This window comes from Argopecten irradians, chromosome 1 (assembly GCF_041381155.1).
Source record: "Argopecten irradians isolate NY chromosome 1, Ai_NY, whole genome shotgun sequence".
Taxonomy (NCBI): Eukaryota; Metazoa; Mollusca; class Bivalvia; order Pectinida; family Pectinidae; genus Argopecten; species Argopecten irradians.
In genome coordinates, this window is record NC_091134.1 from 64,090,503 (window position 1) to 64,101,097 (window position 10,595).

The 10,595-nt window shown below is 35.9% G+C and overlaps 1 long non-coding RNA gene across 1 annotated transcript; it reads right to left on the bottom strand.

The window, feature by feature from the left end:
* Positions 1 to 9,089: 9,089 nt before the first annotated feature.
* Positions 9,090 to 10,564, bottom strand: LOC138305037 (uncharacterized). Its single transcript, XR_011205657.1, has 2 exons — positions 10,316 to 10,564; positions 9,090 to 9,468 (listed from the first exon to the last, which is right to left on the bottom strand). It is a non-coding gene; the product is annotated as an uncharacterized lncRNA (long non-coding RNA).
* Positions 10,565 to 10,595: the final 31 nt, after the last annotated feature.

Below are 10,595 nucleotides of genomic sequence, written 5' to 3' on the forward strand. Positions count from 1 at the left end.
CCGAACCGTAGTTAAAACACGTACCGTTACCACATAAAGGTATTACACTGTCTGGTATGTAATCCGAACTGTAGTTAAAACACGTACCGTTACCACATTAAGATATTACACTGTCTGGTATGTAATCCGAACCGTAGTTAAAACACGTACCGTTACCACATAAAGGTATTACACTGTCTGGTATGTAATCTGAACTGTAGTTAAAACACATACCGTTACCACATAAAGGTATTACACTGTCTGGTATGTAACCCGAACCGTAGTTAAAACACGTACCGTTATCACATAAAGGTATTACACTGTCTGGTATGTAATCCGAACCGTAGTTAAAACACATACCGTTATCACATAAAGGTATTACACTGTCTGGTATGTAATCCGAACTGTAGTTAAAACACATACCGTTACCACATTAAGGTATTATACTGTCTGGTATGTAATCCGAACTGTAGTTAAAACACGTACCGTTACCACATAAAGGTATTACACTGTCTGGTATGTCACCCGAACCGTAGTTAAAACACGTACCGTTATCACATAAAGGTATTACACTGTCTGGTATGTAATCCGAACTGTAGTTAAAACACATACCGTTATCACATAAAGGTATTACACTGTCTGGTATGTAACTCGAACCGTAGTTAAAACACGTACCGTTACCACATAAAGGTATTACACTGTCTGGTATGTAACCCGAACCGTAGTTTAAACACGTACCGTTATCACATAAAGGTATTACACTGTCTGGTATGTAACCCGAACCGTAGTTAAAACACGAACCGTTATCACATAAAGGTATTACACTGTCTTGTATGTAACCCGAACCGTAGTTAAAACACGTACCGTTACCACATAAAGGTATTACACTGTCTGGTATGTAATCCGAACTGTAGTTAAAACACGTACCGTTACCACATTAAGATATTACACTGTCTGGTATGTAATCCGAACTGTAGTTAAAACACGTACCGTTACCACATTAAGGTATTACACTGTCTGGTATGTAATCCGAACCGTAGTTAAAACACGTACCGTTACCACATAAAGGTATTACACTGTCTGGTATGTAACCCGAACTGTAGTTAAAACACATACCGTTATCACATAAAGGTATTACACTGTCTGGTATGTAACCCGAACTGTAGTTAAAACACGTACCGTTACCACATAAAGGTATTACACTGTCTGGTATGTAACCCGAACCGTAGTTAAAACACATACCGTTATCACATAAAGTTATTACACTGTCTGGTATGTAATCCGAACCGTAGTTAAAACACGTACCGTTACCACATAAAGGTATTATACTGTCTTGTATGTAACCCGAACCGTAGTTAAAACACATACCGCTATCACATAAAGGTATTACACTGTCTGGTATGTAACCCGAACCGTAGTTAAAACACGTACGGTTACCACATAAAGGTATTACACTGTCTGGTATGTAACCCGAACCGTAGTTAAAACACGTACCGTTACCACATAAAGGTATTACACTGTCTGGTATGTAACCCGAACTGTAGTTAAAACAACCCGACGTAGTTAAAACACGTACCGTTACCACATAAAGGTATTACACTGTCTGGTATGTAACCCGAACCGTAGTTACAACACGTACCGTTATCACATAAAGGTATTACACCGTCTTGTATGTAACCCGAACCGTAGATAAAACACGTACCGTTACCACATAAAGGTATTATACTGTCTTGTATGTAACCCGAAGCGTAGTTACAACACGCACCGTTATCACATAAAGGTATTACACTGTAAAACACATACCGTTATCACATAAAGGTATTACACTGTAAAACACATACCGTTATCACATAAAGGTATTACACTGTCTGGTATGTAACCCGAACCGTAGTTAAAACACGTACCGTTACCACATAAAGGTATTACACTGTCTGGTATGTAACCCGAACCGTAGTTAAAACACGTACCGTTATCACATAAAGGTATTACACTGTCTTGTATGTAACCCAAACCGTAGTTAAAACACGTACCGTTATCACATAAAGGTATTACACTGTCTGGTATGTAACCCGAACCGTAGTTACAACACGTACCGTTACCACATAAAGGTATTACACTGTCTGGTATGTCACCCGAACCGTAATTAAAACACGTATCGTTATCACATAAAGGTATTACACTGTCTGGTATGCCACCCGAACCGTAGTTAAAACACGTACCGTTACCACATAAAGGTATTACACTGTCTGGTATGTCACCCGAACCGTAGTTACAACACGCACCGTTACCACATAAAGGTATTACACTGTCTGGTATGTCACCCGAACCGTAGTTAAAACACGTACCGTTACCACATAAAGGTATTACACTGTCTGGTATGTCACCCGAACCGTAGTTAAAACACGTACCGTTACCACATAAAGGTATAACACTGTCTTGTATGTAACCCGAACCGTAGTTACAACACGTACCGTTACCACATAAAGGTATTACACTGTCTGGTATGTCACCCGAACCGTAATTAAAACACGTACCGTTATCACATAAAGGTTTACACTGTCTGGTATGCCACCCGAACCGTAGTTACAACACGTACCGTTACCACATAAAGGTATAACACTGTCTGGTATGTCACCCGAACCGTAGTTACAACACGTACCGTTACCACATAAAGGTATTACACTGTCTGGTATGTCACCCGAACCGTAGTTAAAACACGTACCGTTACCACATAAAGGTATTACACTGTCTGGTATGTAACCCGAACCGTAGTTAAAACACGTACCGTTATCACGTAAAGGTATTACACAGTCTGGTATGTAACCCGAACCGTAGTTAAAACACGTACCGTTATCACATAAAGGTATTACACTGTCTTGTATGTAACCCGAACCGTAGTTACAACACGTACCGTTATCACATAAAGGTATTACACTGTCTGGTATGTAACCCGAACCGTAGTTAAAACACGTACCGTTTCCACATAAAGGTATTATACTGTCTGGAATGTAACCCGAACCGTAGTTACAACACGTACCGTTACCACGTAAAGTCATTACACTGTCTGGTATGTAACCCGAACCGTAGTTAAAACACGTACCGTTATCACATAAAGGTATTACACTGTCTTGTATGTAACCCGAACCGTAGTTAAAACACGTACCGTTATCATATAAAGGTATTACACTGTCTTGTATGTAACCCGAACCGTAGTTACAACACGTACCGTTATCACATAAAGGTATTACACTGTCTTGTATGTAACCCGAACCGTAGTTAAAACACATACCGTTATCACATAAAGGTATTACACTGTCTGGTATGTAACCCGAACCGTAGTTAAAACACGTACCGTTATCACATAAAGATATTACACTGTCTGGTATGTAACCCGAACCGTAGTTAAAACACATACCGTTATCACATAAAGGTATTACACTGTCTGGTATATAACCCGAACCGTAGTTTAAACACGTACCGTTATCACATAAAGGTATTACACTGTCTTGTATGTAACCCGAACCGTTGTTAAAACACATATCGTTATCACATAAAGGTATTACACTGTCTGGTATGTAACCCGAACCGTAGTTAAAACACGTACCGTTATCACATAAAGGTATTACACTGTCTTGTATGTAACCCGAACCGTAGTTAAAACACATACCGTTATCACATAAAGGTATTACACTGTCTGGTATGTAACCCGAACCGTAGTTAAAACACGTACCGTTATCACATAAAGATATTACACTGTCTGGTATGTAACCCGAACCGTAGTTAAAACACGTACCGTTATCACATAAAGGTATTACACTGTCTGGTATGTAACCCGAACCGTAGTTTAAACACGTACCGTTATCACATAAAGGTATTACACTGTCTTGTATGTAACCCGAACCGTAGTTAAAACACTTATCGTTATCACATAAAGGTATTACACTGTCTGGTATGTAACCCGAACCGTAGTTAAAACACGTACCGTTATCACATAAAGGTATTACACTGTCTTGTATGTAACCCGAACCGTAGTTAAAACACGTACCGTTATCACATAAAGGTATTACACTGTCTGGTATGTAACCCGAACCGTAGTTAAAACACGTACCGTTACCACATAACGGTATTACACTGTTTGGTATGTAACCCGAACCGAAGTTAAAACACATACCGTTACCACATAAAGGTATTACACTGTCTGGTATGTAACCCGAACCGTAGTTAAAACACATACCGTTACCACATAAAGGTATTACACTGTCTGGTATGTAACCCGACACGTACCCAGAAAGCATGTAGTATTACAACGGTACGGTAACAAAACATGGACAAAAGGAGAACTGAATAGTGATAGATTAATAACATTATGTAAAACCTAGATGATTCTATAAGACAATTTGATTTTATCAAGGCAGGCAACAAAACCTAGAAGATTCTACAGGACAATTTGATTTTATCAAGGCAGGCAACAAAACCTAGTAGATCCTACAGGACAATTGGATTTTATCAAGGCAGGCAACAAAACCTAGTAGATTCTACAGGACAATTTGATTTTATCAAGGCAGGCAACAAAACCTGGTAGATTCTACAGGACAATTTGATTTTATCAAAGCAGGCAACAAAACCTAGTAGATTCTACAGGACAATTTGATTTTATCAAGGCAGGCAACAAAATCTAGTAGATTCTACAGGACAATTTGATTTTATCAAGGCAGGCAACAAAACCTAGTAGATTCTACAGGACAATTGGATTTTATCAAGGCAGGCAACAAAACCTAGTAGATTCTACAGGACAATTTGATTTTATCAAGGCAGGCAACAATACCTAGTAGATTCTATAGGACAATTTGATTTTATCAGGGCAACAAAACCTAATAGATTCTACAAGACAATTTGATTTTATCAGGGCAACAAAACCTAAAAGATTCTACAAGACAATTTGATTTATCAAGGCAACAAAACCTAATAGATTCTCCAGGACCATTCGATTTTATCAAGGCAACCAAACCTAATAGATTCTACAGGAAAATTTGATTTTATCAAGGCAACAAAACCAAATACATTCTACAGGACAATTTGATTTTATCAAGGCAACAAAACCTAAAAGATTCTACAGGACAATTTGATTTTATCAAAACCTATGATGTTCTTCGAAATTGATCGTCCACTCTTTAATTATGAACAACGATATCTGATATTTGATGCCTGTATAAAAATTCATGTTTATATTCTCTTGTTTTGCACATGTCTTCACCGAATGAAATATATGTTTTTATCAAAATACTAAATACAGTTTATGTTTGAAAACTCCTGACATTCAATGAGATGTAAAGTTCAAATAGGAGGAGGGATGTATAGATCTTAAATGAGTGTCCATATCTTATGAGATTTTATGAAAATCGTCTCGAAGTTTTAATTTTTGCTCGACAAGGCTCGCAAAAAAAATTAAAAACTTTTAAGACGAGTTTCATATACTCTTATATGAAATGAACACTCATTTAAGATTCTTTATATACTAGTCGTTCACACTAGCTAAATAGTTAAACTTATTTAATTAACTGTCGTGTATATCAAAATAAGAGGGTTCTATAAACACTACTAATATTTTTCTATTCATGGCTTCATATAACTGATCACCTGATTATGCTTTTACAAGTGTATGTTCAATGAAGAGAACATGGCGATATAAATTGGCAAAGACTCTTGTTACGATTCCAGAGAAAAGCATATATGATGTTTATTGATTTGTTTCTGCATTGTGAATTTGACTGATTGAGATTAATTTTTTTCTTTAAATAATTTCTTTTAAACCACAAACTACTTGAAATGGCTTTGTTTTTGTTTTTTGTTTTATGTTCTTTTTTCCCTTTTCATCGTGAAAACATATCAATATGTCGGTTACACAATGTTTATAAGAGATAAATTTAAAAGATCCATGGCAATCAATCCATTGGCATTTGCTATATTCCTCTTATGGCACTCAATTATTTATACATACAATGTGAATGGTATATCCCCGACTAGGGAAGACACAAAGGGGGGAATCGAGTTAGTCTTGGACATCACCATAAGAAAAGTAATAATCAGTCGGCACAGGAAAGCTCCGACAATGCAAGTGGCGGGTTGCATTGGTGATGCTGCCATCGTGAGCCAGGAACTGTACATACGTATTAGTGATTTATAAATGGCCAAATAATACATTGGAATGACAAGCCATCTGGCCCTAAGGAACGTACGTATAACATGACAGGACGTGTGAAAGACATTCTTTATATAGGGTTGTGGTCAGCGCTAGTGTGATCAATAGGACACTCGAATGTATAGATTCGTGGATTCCGGTAGGGGGATGAAATATGTTCGTGTAAATAAAAATAAATTACATGATGTTCTATTACACCTTTTTGTTGGTCTTATCAGTGATAAAATCACTTCCTAGTGGTAGTTGTGATCTCAATGTCTCATTTTTTTCCAGATATTATGTCGGATCGCTCTTTTCCCTAACAGCCAGGGCCAGGTAACGGAAGATTTCCCGTTAGTAAACAAAATCCCGAATTTAACATTCTAGTTAAAGCCGCATAATCCGTATCTTTCAGGGTCCGTAAATCAACAAAAGAAAATTAGGGTACATATATTATAAATAGTTATCAACTTTCCCCTAATTACACACCCAAAAAGTCCCGAGTTCAAAAGAAATTAATGATTAAAAATTCGATATCGAGAGTGTTTGAATATGCATTTTCAATCGTAGACGATCACGTGACTTTCCAGACCAAACGAAATGGCGTGCCCAGTCAAAAGTGTGTCGTTCATGTTAGCAGGAACTTCTACGGAAGAACTTATTACTTTTCATGAACAAGTGAATGTTTTGTTATGTGATGAAGTTAAAGAGTCCCCCAGAACAATATATATACATTATCGTCGTGTGAACAATACTTACATTCGGTCATTTTGAGTGTTTACAATACGGCGATCGGTTGACTATGCTTTGCCTAATTTCCGGGGGCCATCGGAGGGATTTTTGTGGGAACGGTATTTAAACTTCGTACAAACATGTACCAGATAATAAATTGTACAAACATGTACCAGATATATAAATAATGGAATTGATAAATGATGAAACAGACAAGACACATCGTACTATATAGAGACGAAAATGGTTTAAAAATAAATATCTCAGACGATATTTGACTTGCCTTGGATAACCATATAACTTGTTTTATAAAGGTCCAAATAAAATAAAATAATAAATCAAGTAAAATAAGCACGGAGAGCAAACTTGACATAATATGCATTTTTGTTCAATGTCATATGTGTATACAATGTACAAGTATACATACATATCTATTAGTTAAAAAATCACCATGTACCGCCATAAACGAGTATAAAACTTAATACATGCATGTTATTGTATGTATATTTCTGATATTCATGTTGGAAAAGCTCCATGTTCGATAAAAACATGATGATAAATTTCTGGTGAAACTATAAACATTTGGTTATATGATTTCAAGGATTACAGAAAAAAAAAAGAAAGAATGGGGTTGAGGTTGCAATAAGGCAGTTTAATGTTTGTTAAAAGTTCTGAATGTCTAACATGCAATTATGTATATATTTTCTGATAATGTAGATAATGAATACAGCTCCCTTGGTTAAATTTGTGATGTACATGTACATGTGTATGATAGCTTGCCAATGAACCATATAGCTACCATATAATATGATGTCCAGCCGTGAATTTGCCTCTGAATCAAATGAATCAGAAACATGTATAATGAAAGACCTATGTGTTTCTTATACAATCATATTCATGCACAAATAGCAACATTCTGAGATATACAATGTACATTGTATAGTGTACATGTACACATATTGTGCATTGAATTTTAAGTCAATAAAAAATGACTGGAGTTCAAAATAGTATCCAGTAGTAAATAAGCTGACCATAGCATGTGATTCTCATGTCATCAGAGTAATTGCAGTAAAATTCATTTTTTAGTATGTGTAGCAGGGCTTGTAAATAGTTTGTGTTTTATGGGAATATATATGGTGTCGTGGTCCTGTGCTAGTTGTAAGAGTGCGTGTGTATCTTGTACACGTGTAGCTGTCGTGCACAATATGTCATTGTATCGAGCGCCTGTGTTGTGTTCCGTCTTCGTATTGGTCGATCGTGCATGTATTGTTATAGTCGGGTATATATAGGGGTGTTTTATCCATTTCATTGCGGTGTACTGAAGGATTGAGTTCCTGAACCTAATAAGTTTTAGATAGAGGTGGGTATATAGGAAGCAGGAAGGGGGCATGTTTACTGGTATAGGATGGTAGGGTTGTAGGTGGGGTATGGAGGGGTTGACGGGGGATATATTGTAAATATATGTGTTAGTCTCATCGTTGTTGGGCCCTACGTCTTGTGTAAAACATCGTTTAATATGTAAAATGTCCTAAATAAATATTGTTACGTGTTAAAAGTATTTGTCTCGTTTTCCTTCACCGGCAAAGATCAAGCAAAACCCTACGAACCTGGGTTGAAACACACAGGTAGGGAGCCGGGTGTAGTTTGTAGTTATTAACAAACTGGGCCCGTCTCGCTCCTGTTACAGTATGTATATAGTCTAACCTGGTGGAAAATCTAACTTTATTAGTTGTATTTTGTTAGTTTATTTTTTATATATTCAAGCAATACTAATTCCTGTAGTGTAATCTTGCTCCAAACACTAAGTGAAGTTGCTAAGAGCTTATACATGTAGACCTTGATTGACCTGGACTAATTAGAAGTTATTGTCAGTCTATTCCTTTCTAATTCAATCAAAACTTTGCAACTTAAAATAGTCAATAATGAATAATGCAATTTAACAACATGCATCACAGGCTATTGTCTCTACAGATATATGGATATTCTTATATATATGTGCAATCTGTGTATTACACAACAACAAGATTTTTTTTTATTACACATAGGGATATATGTATATCTATAGAGCCAAAATCTTGAGATTTGACACTGACTTTTGACCCAAATAACCTTTGATCTAGCTCCAGTCTTGTTTGCTATTTATTTTCTGTATTTGAACATTTCTAAAATGAACACTACATAATTAAACAACTCAGACAAATGACATTTATTATTTTAATTGGTTTAGTGTTCATAAATTGGAATTACATCCTTGTCCCATATAAATTATTCAAAAGTTATACATACTAGGTATGTAAACATGCAATAATCATTAGTATTCCTTTTTTCATTTGTGTGAAGAAGAAATTAATTTGAAAATATCCTGGTGATAATAGTAAAGAACTATGCTAGGTTTGTTCTGTCCTTCCTTCTTGAAAATAATTTCCTTCTGGTTCATAATGGGTACATTACAAATAGACTTTATTTTTTACTGTCAGTTTTGATCTCAGAGATACATGTTGTTGTTTTTCCCTTTTATTTTTGGGCGAACTGCCATCACATCTTGCACTTCTGTCATCCGGTTGAAGGTCCCATACATTCTATAAAGAAAACATGGAGTAAATGTCAGTTATGTACATAGATAAATACTGTATACATGCATGTACATAATCTTTCAGTGTAAGCCTACATGTAAAACAAACTAGTTCCAATTGTTTTCTGTCAAACACAAATTTATAACAATTACACATCTTTTGAACACGTTTATCAAAATCAAACCTCACTAGATACTAACAAGTTAGTCATTTCTTGAATTACAGGGGTCTAGGCATTTTCATGTGAAGAATAATGGTACTAATTGGTGCCAGAATTTATGAAGCCTAAATGTATTGGACATAATATATAATACATATATTAAAAGTCAATTACTATTCTTTACTTACACCACTTATGATGTATTGGTGTGAATTTTATATAATTAAGACCAGCAGATAGGATAACGAATACGTGACTAAGTGACTGTAAGTCTAAAAAATACAATCTTACACACGCGAGCACTGATGAAGTACATTTGTAAGTTTGAAAGTGGCTTCTTTAATACAGTAATATCCATAGCATACAGTAAAAGGATATATATCACTGATATACATAAATACACAAATAGATATCGGAAAAGATATCACACTCCTGACGCTGTAAGCCTGTAACAGTAGCTACATGTATATCGTACATGTATAACACTGAAGAATGCGATCATCTTTTAAGGAAACGCGTATAATACGACTCTATTAATGCTTCTGTTGTAATCCAAGATTAAATCTGTAATATGTTCCCCAATTTATCAACACTTTTCCTGATTTCTAATATCTATTTTACTATGGTACCAATTCCAAAAAGCGACCAAACACTTATAGAATATAACTGTTACCCCTTCGGGGCCCCACTCACCTTATAGAGACGAAGAGAAGTCAGTTTATGTGGTTTTGGTAGATCATTCATAAATCATAGTTGTTGTCATAGCTCGAATTCGTTTCCATATAATATTCTCAGCAATTCACAACATTTCTTAGTTTAAATAATTTCCTTATTCACTTCGAATCAGCAGTTGATTCTAAGCCGGCGAGCTTTCACTGCAAAGCTCGCTCCATTGCGGTAAACAACTTTTATTTCCGGACATGCGCAAAGTAGCATTTCTAAGCTTTGGGGCATTCACTTTTGACTTTCTGTC